Here is a 19,786-nt window from a genome sequence, read left to right as displayed (position 1 = left end):
GCTGAGTTAGTATCTGGCATGGAATTTGAAATGTTGTTCTAGAACTCATTTATTCTAGTTATTTTAGAGATACAGCTGTTTTTTCTTAAAATTGTTAAATGAATATGTTTGAAATTATCTGAACAATTTGGGAGGACTGGGGAAGGGAAAGGGGGAAAATGAGGGAATGGGGTAACAAATTAGACAACAAATGTAATCACTACCTTATTTATGTAACTGTAAGCCCTCCATATATCACCTTGACAATAAAAAAATTACCAATAAAAAAAGAAGTAGTGATCCTTCAACTTTTGACTAAAGGGTCTTTCAGTTACAAAGTACATTAGCCAGGTGCTGGTATCTCATGCCTGTAATCCTAGCCACTCAGGAGGCTGAGATCTGAAGATCACGGTTGAAAGCCAGCATGGGCAGAAAAGTCCGTAAGACTCTTATTTCCAATTAACCACCAGCAAGCTAAAAATGGAGCTGTGGCTCAAGTGGTAGACCCTTACCCTTGAGCATAAAGAGATCAGGGACCCTGAGTTCAAGCCTTACCACTAACCAAAAAAAGAAAAAAGAAGAATGCACATTACTTCAACCATTGTATGTTTTCTTCTAGAAAATGTGTAGTATAGTTGTTACTTTTACATGCTACATTATATTGCATATAATATGTACATTAGAAAACATATTTGAAATTTTATAAAGAATGAAATATCAGGCCAGTGGCTCACACCTATAATCCTAGCTACCTAATAGGAAGAAATCTGAGAATTGTGATTTGAAGACAGCCTCTTCAGGAAAGTCAATGTAAACTCCAATTAACCACCAAAATAAAAGCCTAATGTGGAGCTATGGCTCACATTGTAGAGTACTAGTTTTGAGCTAAAAGCTCAGAAACAGTACCTAGATACTGAGATTAAGCCCTAGCACCATTACACATAAAAAAGAATGAAGTATTAATATTTAGCCTAGTTTAATGATACCTCACTAAGGTATCATTTTTGAAATATAGTATTTATTGTACTTTTATTACAGCAATACAAACATATAAATGCAAGGTGAGTGTCTTTTTCTGCTTGGTTTTAGCGACTACCAGAGTTACCACCTCATAAAGGAATACACATTAAATATCCATAATTCTCATCTCTGTGTGTCAGAGCTACCTCACTGTAAATGCCAATATCCATTCCCCAAAACCTTATTGCATTTAAAACAGTAATTATTGAAAGAGATGTGCTTAAGTGTATAAAGAATACACTTAAATTTGACACTATCGTATCTTTCTGGTATTATTTCAATCAACATCCATCACCATGATGAACACTTCTTGCCTTTGGTCATCTGTGACTTTTAAACTAATCATTCAATAGAGTACATTAAAATACATTTCTGGGAAGTAGTGCTGTGGCTCAAAGTGATAGAGTACTCAAAAAGAGCTCAGACGGCCCAAGCCCTGAATTCAAGCCCTTTGACTGACAAAAAAAAAAAAAAGAACTAATTTCAGGGATTTTTTTAGAATATAATTATTAATTTACTAATAAATATTGTATTAGCAAGTTAGATTCTTTTTAAAATTTATTTTATTTTCATTGTTTTTATCAAGGAGATATACAGATATGTAAATCAAGTAATGAGTACAATTCTCCTTGACCCATGTCTCCCCTTCCCTCTCCAAATTTTTCTCTCCCATCCCCACCCACATGATGTTCAGTTCATTTTCCACAAAGATTCTAGTGAGTGCCTCTGTTGTATTTGTTTATTCTTTGTTTCACCTTTTCTGTGCCTCCCTTTACCTCCCAAATACAAACAAACCAACAAACATAGTTAGCTACTGAGACTTTGTCAAATATTACTATGTCCATCCTCCTTCTCCTTGGCCTCAGTGTGTGAATGTATAATGCCTAGAGTCCTAAATAATAGGCCATATATCAGTATATAATATATACATATATATACAATGCTATATAGATATATAGAGAGAAAGAGAGAGAGAAACATGCACACATGCACATTGTGTGTTACTTGTAGATTTATAGGCACATTCTAGCTACCAAAAATGAGAGAAATGAGAGAAATCGTGCAACTTATGTTTCTTAGTCTCTGGTTTACTTTGCTTAATATAATTTTTTCAAGTCTTTCCATTTCCTTAAAAATGTACAATATCATTCTTTCTGATGGATGAGTATATAAATATATATATATATATATATATATATATGTATATATCACATTTTCTTGATCCATTCATCCATTGAGGCCCTCTGGGTTGATTCCACATCTTGGCTCTGATAAACAATAATGCAATGAACATGGTTGTACTGGTAGCTATGGTGTTGTTTGTGTTCTATTGGATAAATGCCCAGGAGTGGAACTGCTGGGTCATAGGTTAGATCTATATTTAGTCCGCTAAAAGAGATTTCTAAGTATGTATTAAAGAATTTAGAGAAGTTATATATTAATGTGGTATAATTTTTAAATACAACTGAGAATGAAATCTAAATTCATACTTCACACTGTCATCCTAATAATTGGCAGTTCTGAATAAGATTTTATCAAATTTAATTAGATTTTCATAAGTTTTAATCTGGTTGCTTTGCAGGGAGTTTTTCTATATGAACTTGCAACCTAATAGGCAAATAAAATCACTTTAGAAGTAGAAAAAAATGCTATCTTTGATATTTGTCTTATTTTTATATTCTTTGTCAGTGTTGATTTTAAACCATGATATATATTTAAATATCTCAAATCTATCTATTCTATTAGTTACTTTATTAAAAGAATATAATACAATATGAATATCCACAGAACAAGCATGCACACATGGTAGGAAGTTTAAAGACTACAAAAGAGGTGAGGACCTAATATCTTTCAAAATAGCTTGTATCACTCCTAGGACCCTATCAGATGTGTCATTCATGTTTTAAGCATTTTTCTTTAGAAAATATGAACTAAAATTCTACAATGCTCTTTATTATGACATCATACTTTGGAGATCAGTGAAAAAAACCTAAAAACAACAATGAAACGACAATTGTTCAGTAGGATGTGAAAATGTACCATGTTCTTTGATCTTTTGACAATGAGGAACAGTGAAGACAGTGAAGACAGTGATCTCTAACAGATGATTGTTTGAATAATACATTAATTCCTATTCACCGATAGTAAGACTTCATCTTTAGTATGTTGGCCAGGTTTAAAGAACACTAATACCATTAATACTATATATCTAACTGGATCACTTCTACTCTGTGTGTGTGTGTGTGTGAGTGTGAGTGTGTGTGCGTGTGCGCAACACAGTCCTGAGGCTGGAGTGCAGGGCCTAGGCAGTCCCTGAGCTTTTGTGCTCAGGGCTAGTTCTCTGCCACTTGAGCCATAATTCCAGACCCAGCTTTATTTAGTGGTTATTAGAAGATAATAGACTCATGAACTTTCCTGCCTGGGATGGCTTTGAATTCAATTTCAATTCTCAGATCTCAGCCTCCTGAGTAAATAAAATTATAGACATGACTCACCAGCATCAAGTCATACTTCTATTTTAACCACTTCTAAAGTGAAATAATCATAGGAGTCATATAAACAAATGTCAACATAATTAAATATTGGAGTTTGCAGTGTCAGTAGATTTGTCCTACTTGGGTCCTTCATCTACGATATGGTAGTTTTGCAAAGTGCTTGGGAGCATAAACTGTTTAATAGGTATTAGATTTTTCTCTGCTTCTTGGGTCAGTTATTTAACCTTTTTATATTTCTGTTAAAATAAATCTGAAAAACTTTGATACAAACATCAATGACAATAATAACATAATGGTAATAGAAGAACACTTAAAAGTTGGTGTCAGGGTTAAATGAATATAGAAGACTTAAACAAGCATCTGTCACATAGAAAGCACTCTATAAATATTAGTGTTCAAAAATATTTTTATCATTGCCTGATAAAGCACATGTAAAATGGTATCCTATCCAAGAACAACTGTTGCATTTCTCAGAAGGCAATGCCTGGTGGGAGAACACTGCTGTCTTCTAAAGCGTAAATCTCAAGAGATGAGTGTAGTACCATGAAAACTATAAGGTCTCAGAGTAAACTATTAACATCATCTCCTCTGTGATTTTTAGGTTCTTGAATCTATTATGTTTTCAGATGTTTCAATGTATTTCCAGTTAGTATTTTGCATTTCATATAATTGTAGACCAACCTCACATCTCTGCAGTCTGCTTCCCCCTGAGCTAGGTGTTGGTGACCTCAGCAGAGAGCTATCATTCAGCTTTGTAGATATTCCCAAAGCTGTAAATTCTGAAGCAAGTGATAAGGCTCTTAATGTTCAGGGAGAGACATTTGCCAACAATGTCATGTAGGTATACATGATAAAATATTTTCATCATAATTTGACAATAAGTCAATAAATACCATGTCATCATTTCTATGAATGTACCAAATTTCCATTAATGCTATTAAATACCTAAACTTTGCATATTCAACTTCTAGCCATTACTTTATTAACCAAAGTTATTTTGTAAGTACCAACCCAAATAATTTTTTGGCAGAGTTTTATCAGACACCCAGAGGGCTTTCACAGTGGAAAGAGTTATGCCATGTCCTGACATAGTTTTTTCTAGGCTCCATCCTTTCAGGTGCTTTTCACCCACTATAGTTTTAGAGCACTTTATCGCCCTGAATATATGCACATATGTTTAATTTCCACAAAATTTGGAGCATCTGAAAACCTCTCCCCTCTTCTTTTGTGGTCTCTTTTCACACTTATAGATTAGTGTACAAGGAGGGGACACATACTTGAGGATTTTGACTAAGAAGTCAGTGTCCCTAATTAAAGTAAAGGTAAAAGATGAATTTGAAGGTGTAAAAAGTAGAGGGAATGCTGGATTAACATGAATCATATTTGTAACATGCTTTTATTAAAATATTGTTCATTATATTTCGGAAATTGAACTATACTGGCATGCTTTATTTGTATTGATTGTATCTGGTAGTTCTATGAATGAAGATATTATACAAAAGAAAATGTGATATTTACTTGAAAATGCAAGCCAAATTTATACCTTCCTAAAAAGAAAGTCATTTATTATTTATAATTCATCTTTAAACACACATATAACTATTGCAGGACTGGTGTTTATTCTCAGATCCATGAACCTGCTAGGCAAGTGCACTGCTACTTGAGTCATACCCACATCCCTTTTTGCTCTAGATTACTTTTTAGATAAGGTCTCACATTTTTTGCCTAGGGCCATCCTGGATAACAATCCTCCTACCTATATCCTCCCAAGTAGCTGGGATTATAGACTATATCCACTGTGCTAGATATTTACTTCAAGAAATACAGAAGAACCATGTGCTGGTGTCTCATGCCTGTAATCCTACCTGCTCGGGAAGCTGAGATCTGAGGATCAACATTCATTCCAAGCAGGAAAGTCCATGTGACTCTTGTCTCCAATAAACTACTCAGAAAAAAAAGCAGGAAGTGGTGCTGTAGCTCAAGTGGTAGAGCTTTAGTTAGCCTTGAGGATAAAGAGGCTCAGGAAAAGCTTCCAGGTCCTGAGTTCAAGTCAGAGGATCAGCAAGAAAGAGAGAGAGGAGAGAGAGATGAGAGAGAGAGAGAGAGAGAGAGAGAGAGAGAGAGAGAGAGAGAGAGATCGAAGTATCATCTACAAATAATCAATGAGTCTTTATATAGTTGCCTATACTTTAAACATGTGGAGCATTAATAATAAACATTAGTATTTAATACTTAAATTAGTATTTATTATATATTGGAATATTTTGGTTAAAATAATGAACATTATAGGAAAGGTCAGCATTTATGCTTAATGTTTATATAAAGTATATACATGGTACATGTATATCTATTTATCTATTTACATATACATGTATATTTTCATGTTTCTCCCATTTATAAATGCTACATTGAATTAACACAACTTAGCAGCTTATTACAACACAAAAGGTATCATCACATAGTTCCATAGACCAGATATGGTATAGTATGACTCAGCTGACTTTTTTGCATAATTTATCTGGGATAAATATAAAATATCAGCTCTTTTGAAGGTGCTGATTGGTTGAGAATTCATTTCCTATGCTTTCAAGTTGTTGACCAAGCTTATTTCCGTGTGATTGTAGAAGTGAGAGCCCATTTCTTTATTGGTTATAAAACAGTGTGGTCTGACAGCTTGTCAAGTTTCATTCTCAGTTTGCCAGATTTCCTCAGAGTCTCTAACATATGACCCATTTGTCTTCAAAGAAACAACTGTTGAAGCCTTCTCATGCTTTAACTCTCTGTGTCTCCTTTTCATTTAGGCTTCATTTAATCACATCTGCCCAATTACTTCTGTATTAAGTGCTAACATGATTAAATTGGGCCCAAAGGGAAAATTTAGGATCATCTCCTTATCAAAAAATTGATAACCTTATTTTTATATGCAAATTGGCCTTTTCATTATATTTTTGGAGGAAGAACATTATTCTGCTTAACATACATCCAAACATGCATGATACCATATGAAATTAGCATTACCTGTATGCAGTTATTTCTATTTTCTTTATTGTTTTAGTTTTTATTTTCTTTAGTGTTTTAGTTTTCTGTATCCTTTGTCTTGTATATAAATTTACCTGATCCATAGAAGGGAAAGGGAATCACAGAAACAGCAAGACAAAGGATGAACTAATGCAACAATGATATTAACTAGAGACTATGTTAGAAATTAACTATACAACATGGGGGAGAGTGAAGTAGGAGGGTAAGAAGGAAAAAAAGAAGGAGGGAGGGGTAACAGTGTTTAAAAAGAATTGTACTCATTACCTTACTTATGTAAATGTAACACAACCCCTCCCTCACCACCCCCTCCCCCCCCTCATCACCTTACAATAAAATATTAAGAAAAGAAATTAGCATTAAAACTAGGGCATTTGAATCAACAGAAAGAAAAATGCAAGTCATACTTTATATTTGATTCGAATTTGAGTCGTGGACAATTAATAAAGCATGGTTTTTGATTCTGTGACTTCAGTTTATAATTGCTTTGCTCTTCTGACAATGATCTAAGGTCTGAAAATGAATGGCTTTTTTCCTTCCTGGCACTTGGTCCACTTGTAAAAAGCTGTCCTTTGTTCATAGTAGAAGCAAGTTTGTCTTGAGGAGTTAATTTAAAGGCAATAAAACTATTTGGAAGGACATACAGGTTGTGATCATGGCACATTCTTAAATGGGGCAGATTTCATTTGAGATACATGAAAATTTAAAGTAAGGTCTAAAAGGGCTGTAAGAGAAAATTTCTCATTCTTTTTGATGAGATCTGACATCAGCATATAGATGGCTTCATCAATTATTGAGAAAAGGCTAAGAAAAGAAAAATGATTGATTGTGATGCTTAATTTTGAAGTCTAAATTTGAAGCCCTTGGGTTCAATGTACCTGAAGGTCTAAATCCTTGTTAGTTCTCACTCTGTCACTGGCTCATCCATTTAAATTTCTGTTTTTAAAAAGGACACTTAAAAAATTTAACCCTTGTCTAACAACAGAAAGTGTGCTAAATTTTGACAAACTGCATATATCTGAAGTTAAGAAGCATATTTAATTAATTTAAGCATATATTAATTTAATAATATGTTTCTGTTAAAATATTGATTTTTTTTCTAAGATTTAAGAGTTTGTGGCTTTACATAGCTTTTTTCTATCATTCTTATATGTTTTCTGTTTTCTGAAATGCAGCAGTGAGCCCTTTTCTATCTAAGGTCTCTATCTTGTTTATTTCTATGAAGTTATTATGGACACTTCATTGGTACTCTAAAACTGTTTTAAAGAAAAAGTGAGAATGAATGAAAGTTCACTTATGTCATTGATCACGTCTGTACTAGACAATTATCCAAGAAACAAGAATTGTACTTAAAGGAGCTTCAGGACTCATTCAGAAAACCTATTTTAAGACTAATAGGCATTGAGGAAGGTTAACAAAAGGAGCCTAACAGGATAGGAAAGTCATTGCACAGAATTCTAGCAGAGAACTTCATATACATCCAAATGATAGGCCCATTCAAATACAAGAAGCCTTTAGAACCCCAAACAGACCAGACCAGAAGAAAACATCCACTGCCACATTGTAATCTGCACAAGATCAATAGAGACAAAGGAAAGTATCCTTAAATCTGACAAGGAGAAAAGTTTAATTACCTATAATGGAAAAACCAATTAAAATAATTAGATTTCTCAGCCAAGACTATGAAAGCAAGGAGAGTTTGGAACGCAGTATGCCATGCCTTAAAGGCAAACAACTACCAGCCAAGAATATTGTACCCAACTAAGGTATTGTTCATAATCAAGGGACAAATAAAAACCTTTCACAAGGAAAAACTGAAACAATAAATTTACACCAAACCAGCATTAGAGAAGATATGATGTGATGAATTACATTAGTTGATTTGCATATATTGAACCAGCTTTGCATCCCTGAAATCAATCCTTTTTGATCATGGTGTATGATTTTTTGATGACTTGTTGAAGTCAATTGGCCAGAATTTTGTTGAGAAATTTTACATCGATGTTCATCAAAGAAATGGGTTTATAGCTCTCTTTCTTTGATGAGTCCCTGCCTTGTTTTGGGATGAGGGCTATTATGTCTTTATAGAAAGAGTATGGTAGTGAACTCTCACTTTCAATTTCATTGAAGAGTTGGAGGAGTGTTGGTATGAGCTATGCTTTGAAAGCCATGTAGAATTTAGTTGTGAACCCATCTGGTCCTGGGCTTTTCTTGGATGGGAGGTATCTTATTACTGTTTCTATTTCTTCTTTTTTTTTTTTTTTTTTTTTTTTGGGTCCGGTCATGGGCCCTGAACTCTGGGCCTGGGCGCTGTCCCTCAGCTCTTCAGCTCAAGGCTAGCACTCTACCACTTGAGCCACAGCGCCACTTCCGGCTTTTTTCTTTTTGCTTATGTGGTGCTGAGGAATCGAACCCAGGGCCTTGAGCATGCAAGGCAAGCGCTCTACCACTGAGCCACCTTCCCAGCCCCTACTGTTTCTATTTCAATGCTTCATATGGGTCTGTTAAGTTGGTTTAAATCTTCTTGGTTTAGTTTGGACATATCAATATTTGCTAGAAATTCTTCCATCTCAACTAGATTCTTAGACTTATTAGCATAAAGATTTGAGAAGTAGTCCCTTATAATATTCTGAATCTTGGTTGTTTCTGTGGTGATGTTTCCATTCTCATCTCAATTTGTTTATTCTTTCTCTGGTAAGATTTGCTAAGGGTCTTTCAATTTTGTTAATTTTTTAAAAGAACCAACTCTGTTTTTTTATTCTTTCTATAGTTTTTTAAACTCTAATTAATTTAATTCTGAGTTAATTTTCATTATTTGTTTCTGTCTATTAGATTGGAGTTTGGCTTGTTGATCTTTTACAAGGAGCTTCAGATGCATCATTAAATTGCTTATTTGAAATCTCTCAAATTTGTTGATGTAGAAACTCAATTATAAATTTTCCTCTGAGTACTGCCTTTGCTGTTTCTCTGAGGAGCTGGTAATTTGTATGTTCATTTTTGTTAAATATCATGAACATTTGAATTTCCTTTCTAATCTTTTGCATAACCTACTAGTAGTTCAACAGCGTGTTGTTCAGCCTCCATGTGTTACAAGACTTCCTTTGGTTGTTTTTAGTGTTGAATTCTAATTTTATTCCCATGTGGTTTGAGAGAATGAGGGCATAATGTCAATGTTTCTGGGTTTGGACAGATTTGCTTTGTGACCTAAAATGTGGTCTATTTTGGAGAATGTTCCATGTGTTGCTGAGATATTTAAAGATGTAGTACATATGATATTGGCAGAGAATTGGCCCCATACCAGCAAATCAAATAAATAGAGTAAGAAATGATGAGACACATCACCCAAGAAAGTGGATAATATGGCAGGAACTACCAAACATTTCTCACTATTAATGGACTTAACTCTCCCATTTAATAACAGATTGACTACTTGGATCAAAAGCAAGATCCATCCATCTGTTGTCTTCAAGAGACACATCTTGCCCACAAAAACATATTCTGAAAGTGAAAGGCTGGACTATAATCTATCAAGCTAATGGCCTCCATAAATAGCCCCCATAATACCAGATAAAATAGACATCAAATTAAAATTAGTGAGAAGAAGAGACAAAGAAAGACATTACATACTAATAAAAGTATCTCTCTTACATGAGGATATAACAATTCAAAATATCTATACACCAAATGCTGGAGCACCCAACTTCATCAAACAAACACTACTTACCCTTAAAACACACAGATCCAAACACATTGATTGTTGGCAACTTTAACAGACCACTGTTGCCTCTGGATAGATCAACCCAGTAAAAACTCAACAGAGAAACCTCAGAACTAAACAATTGCATAGACCAATTAGATTTAACAAACATCTATAGAATATTTCATCCAGCAGCATTAGAATATACATTCTTCTCAGAAGGATATGGAACATTCCCAAAAAGATCCCATTTTAGGTCACAAAGCAAATCTGTGCAAATTCAGAAATATTGGAATTATTCCCTACATTCTCTCAGACCACAATGGAATACAATTAGAGCTCAACACTAAAAGCCATCATAGAAAATTCTGAACTCATGTAGATTGAACAACACATTTTTTTTTGTTTTTTGTTTTTTTTTGTTGTTTTCTTTTTTGGTCATGGGGCTTGAACTCTAGGCTTGGGCTCTGTCCCTGTGCTCTTCAGCTCAAGGTGAGAACTCTACAACTTGAGCCACAGCACCACTTCCGGTTTTCTAGTGGTTTATTGGAGATAAAAGTCTCACAGTTTCTTGCCCAGGTTGGCTTTGAACTGTGATCCTGAGATCTCAGCCTCCTAAGTATTTAGGATTATAGGTGTGAGCCACCTGTGCCCAGCTGAACAGCGCATTGTTGAATCACCAGTGGGTCATTGAAGAGATCAGAAAGGAAATTTAAATATTCATGATATTTAACAAAAATGAACATACAAAATACCAGCTCCTCTGGGACACAGCAAAGGCAGTACTCAGAGGAAAATTTATAGCTTTGAGTTCCTACATCAACAAATTTAATGATGTGCCAGAAGCTACTTGAAAAAGAGCAACAAGTCAAACCCCAATCCAGTAGACAGAAACAAACAATTAAAATTAAATCAGAATTAAATGAATTAGAGTCTAAACAAACATAGCAAGGGTCAATAAAACAAAGATTTGGTTCTTTGAAAAAAATTAACAAAATGGAAAGACCCTTAGTAAACAGCATAGAAATTTCATCTCACCCCAGTTAGAATGGCCATAATCAAGAAAACAATAAGAGATGCTATCAGGAAATATGGCCAAAAGGGAACACTACTGCACTGTTGGTGAAAATGTAGTAAACTTGTTCAACTACTCTGGAAAGCAATATGGAGTTTCCTCAAAAGACAAATCATGTTGCTGGCTGGTAATCCTAGCTACTTAGGAGAGTGAGATCTGAGGATCTCAGTTCAAAGCCAGCTGGGACACGAAAGTCCGTGAGAATCTTATCTCCAATAAGCAACTAGAAAACTGGAAGTGTCGCTGTGGCTCAAGCAGTAGAGTGCTCACCTTGATCTGAAGAGCACAGGGACAGCACCCATGCCCAGAGTTCAAGCCCCACAACCAACAACAACACCAAAAATAATGACTAAACATGGAGCTTCCCTATGACCCAGCAATCCCACTTGTGGGCATCTATCCAATTGACCACGCATCAGGCTACATTAAAGCCAGGCATGAGCAGGTTTATTGCAGCATTGTTGTTTATCATGACCAAGATATGAACTCAACCCAGATGCCCCTCAGTGGGCAAATGAATCAAGAAAATGTGGTACATATACACAATGGAATTTTATGCTTCCAGCAGAAAGAATAACAGTGGCCCATTCATAATGGAAAGACTTAGAGAAAATTATATTAAAGAAGTAAGCAAGACCCAAAATCATAGGCCACATGGTTTCCCTCATTTTTAATAATTAGAATGTACCTATAAATCTACAAATAAACCCAATAGACAGTAAAAGACAAAAATTGTACTTGGACAAGACTAATTAAACAGCAGTCTAAACATAGACACAGTGAGAACAATGGAAGATATTCTTAGACTCACAAGGGCTCAATATCCATGTGCATAAGATCATTTAAATGATGCTTATCAAAATGAACTCCAAGAAATAGAAGTAAGAGGATTTTTATTGCACTGTTTACAGTTCTTTTTTTCCTTCTTTTCCCTTTTTTCTTTGATTTATTCTCTTCTGTCAGAGTCTTCTTGGTGTCTTTGGCTTGTATATAAGTTTATCTGATTTGGGGAAGGGAAGGGGAAACACAGAAATGGTAGGACAAAAGATCTACAAATTCAGCAGTTAAACCCACTTGACAATATTTTGGAAATGAACTATACAATTGGTGGGGAGGGATGATTGGAGGGGAAAAACTGGGAGAAAAGGAGGGAGGGGTTACAGTGTTCAAAAGGAAATGTGTTCATTACCTGACTTAGGAAACTGTAATCCCTCTGTAGATCACCTTTACAATAAAATTAAAAGAAAATTAGCTCTATACTTTAGTGGCACTAACAATGAGACATAAATAATCAGGGTAACCTAGATGATAAAATAATAAAGTCTTCTTTATTTAAGAATGTATTGTGTTATTTAAGCACCTAAGGTGTGGTCCTGCTCAGGGCTTTTATTCTAGCTATTGGCTTCCAGGCCTGACTTTCCAAGCAAGAAAATCTACAAGACAGTTATTTCCACTTAACCACTAGAAAGCCAGAAAAGGAGCTGTGGCTTAAGTAATAGAGTGTTAGCATTAAGTGAGTAAGTTCAAGGACAATACCTAGGCCCTGAGTTCAAGCCCTGCCAGCACACAAAATGCTACAAAGAATTTTAACATGATACCTATCTCTAAATATATAAAGTCCTGTAACCTTAAGCGATACTGATTTTTATATATGATTTATCACTCTATCAAGAAAGAATTTAAGGTAACATATAATTTTCTAATGAAGAGTTAGTGCAACCAATATAAAAGAAGTAATTAATAAATTTGGTAAACATATCTGCATCATATGAGCCATAATAATATAATACTAAGAAAATTTGGGGCAACTCAAGTAAACTATTCTTATTTTAAAAGATTATTATATGAGTAAAAATTATTTTTATAAATGTTTTATTGTGAAAATACTGTACAAAGAGGTTACAGTTACATGAGTAAAGTAATGAGTACATTTCTTATCAAGCATTGTTGCCTCCTCCTTTGTTTTTCCCCCTACCATCCCTTCCCCCCCCCACCTCCACAAGTACACTCTCCCTTCCCACCCTTCACCCCCACCTAAATTGTAAAGTTCGTTTTTCAACATAGTGTCTTGTAGATCTCATTGTTACAATGGGTCAACCTATATCCCTATTTAAACATTTTGTTTTTTCCCTTCCCCTCCCCAAATTATACCAATATCAAATACAGTGAAAACAGGGTTACACCGTAGGGGAGGAACATAAAAGCAAAAAAAAAAATCGCATGGTACCTTATAAATCATTATTCTGATATTTTTTCTATCAAAATTTGTTCTGATGTTTGTTAAGTGGAAAGAAAGACTTATTCAAAACTACAAAATAGTTGTTACCACCATGGCAAAATGAGATATTGGCTTAATTCTGAAAGCAGTAGACAACTGTGGATTTACAGAAAAAGAATGATTGAAAGAAATGGAGTAATTTTTAAGAAGAGACATGAAGAGTTGATTTTTAGTAAAACTGGCTTGATAACAATCTTGCTGAAAGAAGACCAAATATCTCAACTTGAGATATCAGAAATCTGATTAGATTCTAAGAGTGGTAGATATCGGGGGGACTTAGTGTCCTCCCTAACAAATCTCTATACAGAGATTCTACAGTCTACATTTAGTTAGGAAGAGGGCCCTGGAAATCATGACTTAATTTTTCCTAGGAGAAATTCTTCTTTCAGTTTTTAAGAACTAAACTTACCAAGAGAACAATACTTTCTGTTTTTCATTAAGTCATGTCATTAAAACCAAGGTGATGAGGGAATGAGTATTAGTACACTTTCAGAGCCATACAGCTGCCTAGAATGTGACAGTGAAGGACAGAGAAGACCTGAGGGAAGAAGTCTAGCAGAGACCACATTTCACACCTTCAAGACCTGTAAGAATTCCAGATGAGACAGCCATTGGAGGGTGCTGAACACAGAAATGGTCTCACAAGTAGTTTAAAGAGATCTGTCTGAAGACTACGATGAGATAGGATGTGATAGATCAAAGGAAGGCCTGTACTGCAGCTCAGAGATAAGTGAGCAAGCTTCTGTAGAATCTCATGGGGGATTTCATGGTGTTCTCTTTCAGGGACTATGAATGAATGTTGGGAAAAGTGTCCTATTCTAAAAATAATTTGAGATAGAGGGAGAACGTATGCTAAGGGGTAAGCAAGATAAACTACAAGAATAAGAAAAGCTTGCTTTAAGATAGGTAAGATCACAACAAAATTTTCTTTTTTAGGGAAAAGCCAGCAGTTCAGTATTGACATTTTTTAACTCACAATGCTTATTACACTTCCAAGCACAGTCAGCTAGGGACTTGGAGTATATAATACTTGGAACCTTTGGATCTGAGCATCTAGGCACTGAGTGAACATAAGAAGCCCAATTTTTTCTCTCTGATGTCCTCCCCATCAATGCTGACTTTGAATGCTGGCTTAGAAATTACGTTATAGAGCAATGTCACCAGCGTTCTTTTAATCTGCTATGCAATCTATGACCACTTACTGACTTGTACCCTTGTTCATCGATATGATATCTCCTCTTTGAAGAAAAGACCTATCATCCATAAGTGATTTTTGAAGGAAAGAATATATAAAACAGTGTTGCGCTTCACTTAAAATCTAAATGATATATGTTTATATCTACCCAAGCTACTACTTCTCAAGCTGCTCCATTTCTTCAACTCTTCTTCCAAAGACAAACCACTTCCTCATCTCCATTAAATATTATAGACTCATATCCAGGTTCTTTTATTTCATATATTACCTTTTCCACTTCATTCTTTTTTTCTGCTGATGCATTGTAAGTCATCAAGTTTTGTAAGAAGTTCTGGGAAATCTAGCCCACCTCTATTCTGTCTCTTCTACTAGTCCAAATTGTAAATCAATAGCATAGTCTGTATGAAGGTTTATAAGTATCACTATAATTTTTGTTTACTATTTCTTTTCTTAATAGAATCTATGAAAACAAAAAAGTCAGCTCTATTAACATGTATGTACCAAGCCTACACTATTGTCTCAGACACTTAGCAAACCTTTAGAAAACACTTGAACAAAACTAAACAATTGACATTTATATTATTATTCTGTATAAGTAATCAATATATTGTAATTTTTGGCTATATAAAACTTTTAAACCAGTCTGGACCCCAGTAGTTCATGACAATAATCCTAGCTACTCAAGAGGGTGAGAAACATTGTTTGAAGCCAGCCTTGGCAGGAAACTCCCTGAAACTCTCATATCCAATTAGCCACCAAAAAGCTGGAAGTAAAGCTCTGGATCAAGTGGCAGAATGCTAACCTTGAGCCAGAAAGGTCAGAAACAGGCCCTGAGTTCAAGCCCCAGGCCTTACAGAAAGAAGGAAGGAAGAAGGAGGGAGGGAGAGAGGGAGGAAGGAAGGAAGGAAGGAAGGAAGCAAGGAAGGAAGGAAGGAAGGAAGGAAGGAAGGAAGGAAGGTTGGGAGGGATAGAGGGAGGGAAAAAGGAAGGAAGAGAAAAAGGAAGGAAGGTAAAAAGAAGAAAGAAAGGAAAAAGGAAGAAAGGAAAGAAAGCAAAAAGCATATAAAATTTATTGATAAAATGTTTTGATCTCTTTTTTCTTACCTTTAGAAAAAAATGAGCTTATGAAATAATAATTAGTCTCCCACTTGCCTAGAGCATCTGGTTTTTATAAGTATATAAACATTTTCCCTCTTCACAGGAACAATGAACTTTCCAGCTCTGTTTCTCCCCCAGGGAATATTCCTTCTTCCCTGTTCACAATTTTAGTATATGACACAGAAGATCTATGTACAATGTACATGCACTTCTGAGATACCAGGCAATATGAGAAAGTACTTTTCAAAGTCAGTGTTATTAAAAGTAGAACTCAAAGAATTTTCAGTGTTTTAAATTAACTATTTATGTGGGAAAACTATAGATTTTACAGTAATTTATTTTATTAACAAAAACTATATTTAAGTGATAACAAGTTTAAATTAAATATCTAGTAAAAACTAAAGTTTTTAAAAAAAAATAGTTGCTAGGATTACATTATTTATTAAATTTAGTAAAATTGAAGTTACTTTGTAACATGTAGTTATAAAGTTAAGTACAATTGCCTTCAATATTAGAAGAAAACCATAGCTATTAGAAAATACCAAGTATACCTCTTTAGTAATCATTAAGAAGTATTTATAAAATTAAATATTATTAAATTATTATTTCAGCTAATTATTGAAACATAGGAATAGACTGAAGCTGTCAACTACATCAACTAAATATACTTTATTTTCCCTCTACAATTGCTAAAGTATTTTTTGTATGAAAGTATTACTGTAATTAGAATTAATTAATCATATAATTAGAATATTGGACAACTGGGATTATAAAAATAGTCTAAATCCTTAATTTATCTGAGATTCATTGCAAAGAATCTCCAAAACAATTGATAATATGAAGTTCTCTGACCCATAATGTTATACTGCTTTTTTTTTTTTTTTTTTTTTTTTTTTGGTCCTGGGGCTTGAACTGTGGGCTTGGGTGTTGTGTCTCAGCTCTTCCGCTCAAGGCGAGCGTGCTATCGCTTGAGCCATAGTGCCTCTTCTGGTTTTCTAGTGGTTTTTTGGAGATAAGAGGCTCCCGGGGCTGGGAAGGTGGCTCAGCGGTAGAGCGCTTGCCTTGCATGCATGAGGCCCTGGGTTCAATTCCTCAGCACCACATAAGCAGAAAAAACCGGAAGTGGCGCTGTGGCTCAAGTGGTAGAGCACTAATCTTGAGCTGAAGAGCTGAGAACAGCACCCAGGCCCAGAGTTCAGGCCCACGACCGGACCAAAAAAAAAAAAAAGAGTCTTCCGGACTTTCCTTGCCCAGGCTGACTTTGAACCGTGATCCTGAGATCTCAGCCTCCTGAGTAGCTAGGATTACAGCCATGAGTCACCAGCGCCTGGCTATACTGCTTTTTTATAATTATGCAATTTTATTCTGTGAAGCTATATAAATTAATTGACATTTAGAAGAAAGTTTTCTATAACTATAGACTTCAAAATTACTAGGAAGATTTAGATAAAAGATATTATATTTAATTACTCTCATTTCAAAATTGCTTTTGAAAAAAATGGGTTAGTAAAATGCAGTCAACAAAGGTGAATGTATTATTTCTATAATATTTACATTATTAATTATAATATTTATAGTATTATTTTATTTACTTTAGAATACATCGATATGTTTAGAATACACCTTCCTTTAATCTTCTGACACTCCAAATATGCCTTGACGGTTTCAAAAGAATATAGAAAAGAGAAGAAAAACACATTAAACTCTGTGTATGCATTATTCAGTTGGTAATATGAGGTGTAAGTAAAAATTAATATCACTTATAACCTTCAACAAGCATTTATTCCATTGACTGTGAAAGATTCTGAGGTTAAGTCTGGAGGAAAAATATCCCTATAAATAGAAGGCCCATATGAAAGAAAAATACATTAAAAAAATTTTGGCCTATTAATTGAAGTGATTGGTCAAGTTATCTAACTTCCTTTGACTCTTTCTTCCCAGAATAAATTCTGTAAGGGGTTGAGAGAATTATCTACAAAAACAATTATCTGTTGTTATTAGATTTCTTGATTATAGCCATATAATCAATCTAGCCATAACTGGGGTGAGGTGGAATCTCAATGTTGTTTTGATTTGCATTTCTTTTATGGCCAGAGAAGTTGAGCACTTCTTCATGTGTCTATTGGCCATTCTTATTTCCTCCTCAGAGAAGTTTCTCTTTAAGTTTTTAGCCCATTTATTTATCGGGCATTTGTTTCTTGGAGGATTTGTTGTGGGGGATTTAGTTTTTTGAATTCGAAGTATATTTTGGATATGAGAACCTTGTCCATTGTATGGCTAGTGAAGATCTTCATGGTTTCCCTTATTTGCAATAACTAGTATAAGTCTAGGACAAGCAGAAAAGGTCAAAAGCTATGTACATATGACCATCTAAGGTGATGTTAAGTGAAATAAACCCCAAGATAGGGACACAACTTGTTTTTTCTTTCTTGCTATTGTTTTTAACATATCTAAAATGTACTATGTGATATTTTTTGTTTCTTTTGTATGTTCTTCCCCCAAGGTATAACTCCTCTTTTCACTGTATTTGAAGTCAGTGCCCTGAATCTTGTATAGATATTTTTCTAATTTGGGGAGGGGAAGGGAAATAACAAAATGCTGAAACAAGGATACGGGTTGACCCATTGTAACAATGAGATGTACAAGACACTATGTTAAAAATGAACTTTATAACTTGGGGAAGGGGGGATTTGAGGAGGTAGGGAGATGGGGAAGGAAGGGATGGTAGGGGAAAAACAAAGGAGGAGGTAACAATGCTCAATAGGAAATGTACTCATTACCTTACTTATGTAATTGTAACCTCTCTGTAAACTATTTTCATAATAAAAAACATTAAGAAAAAGTTATCTGCATCGCTTCAAAACAACAGTGAATATGATGTTTTTCCCTTAAGGTTTTATAGTGTTTTCCAAATCAAATGTGTTGGGTTTTGTTGTTTTGGGTTTTTTTGGTTTGGTTTGGTTTTTATTTTTCTTTTCTTTTCTTTTTTTCTTTTGTTTGTTTTATCAGTCATAGGGCTTGGACTCAGAACCTATGTGCTGTCACTGAGCTTTTATGCTCAAGGCTAGCACTTGACCACTTTGAACCAAAGTTCCACTTCTGGTTTTCTAGTAGCTAATTGGAGACAGAATTTCCTGCCCATGCTGGTTTTGAACCTCAATCCTCAGCTTTTAGCTTCCTGAATAGTTAAGATTATAGGCAGGTCCAAATATATCTTAATGTATATATCAATCCTATTATAGCAATACATCATACTGACCAACCTGTAGATGTGATTATAACACCTGAAACATTCTGCCTACAGAATCTGATATTGAAGTATCTACTATGCAATTCTGTGCTGTGTGGAGCTTGGGCAGATCTACAGCATCCACACTACACATTGTCTAGCCACTACTTCAACTTCCTTGAAGTAGTATTGCTGTCATCTGTTTCCTTTTGTGCTTTGTATTTGCATCTCACTCCTCTCTTACCTTTGCATTTGGTACAGCCATACTATGGTTTAGGGATTATTTTCCTCATGAGTATGTTTCCATAACCCATACTGCATATTTTCCATGTGAATTCATAGCTTTATAATTTTTTTCTGGTAGACCCATGGTCAGAATGAGTTCACCATTTTCCTTTGAGTTCTGAAGACCCATCCCATAGATGGCTAAAAGCATCTGTTACATGTTGCACATTTTTATCCACAGGGGAAGGGAAAGGACAAAGACCACTTATACTGAATGAACTGAATTAGTAAGCCAATAATACTGATGGAAATCTGACCTCTACCTTAGGAATGTCACCAAATAAATGAAGGGAATTACAATAGCTACCTAGTGTTTGTGATGCACACACATAGTAGGTATTCAAAAACATGTTAAATGAATGACTAAATAAAAGATTGTGTTAACCTTCAAAATAAATA

General features: G+C 34.7%; 1 protein-coding gene across 2 annotated transcripts in view; it reads left to right on the top strand.

Moving 5' to 3' along the window:
- Nucleotides 1-19,786, top strand: part of Adgrl4 (adhesion G protein-coupled receptor L4) — a 110,756-nt gene that overhangs the window by 87,781 nt on the left and 3,189 nt on the right. The window lies entirely within an intron of this gene.

Source organism: Dipodomys merriami, unplaced genomic scaffold, assembly GCF_024711535.1.
Source record: "Dipodomys merriami isolate MVZ:Mamm:240054 unplaced genomic scaffold, mDipMer1.0.p SCAF_7, whole genome shotgun sequence".
NCBI lineage: Eukaryota > Metazoa > Chordata > Mammalia > Rodentia > Heteromyidae > Dipodomys > Dipodomys merriami.
Note: the sequence above shows the minus strand (reverse complement) of the source record. Positions and strands in the feature narration are given on the sequence as shown.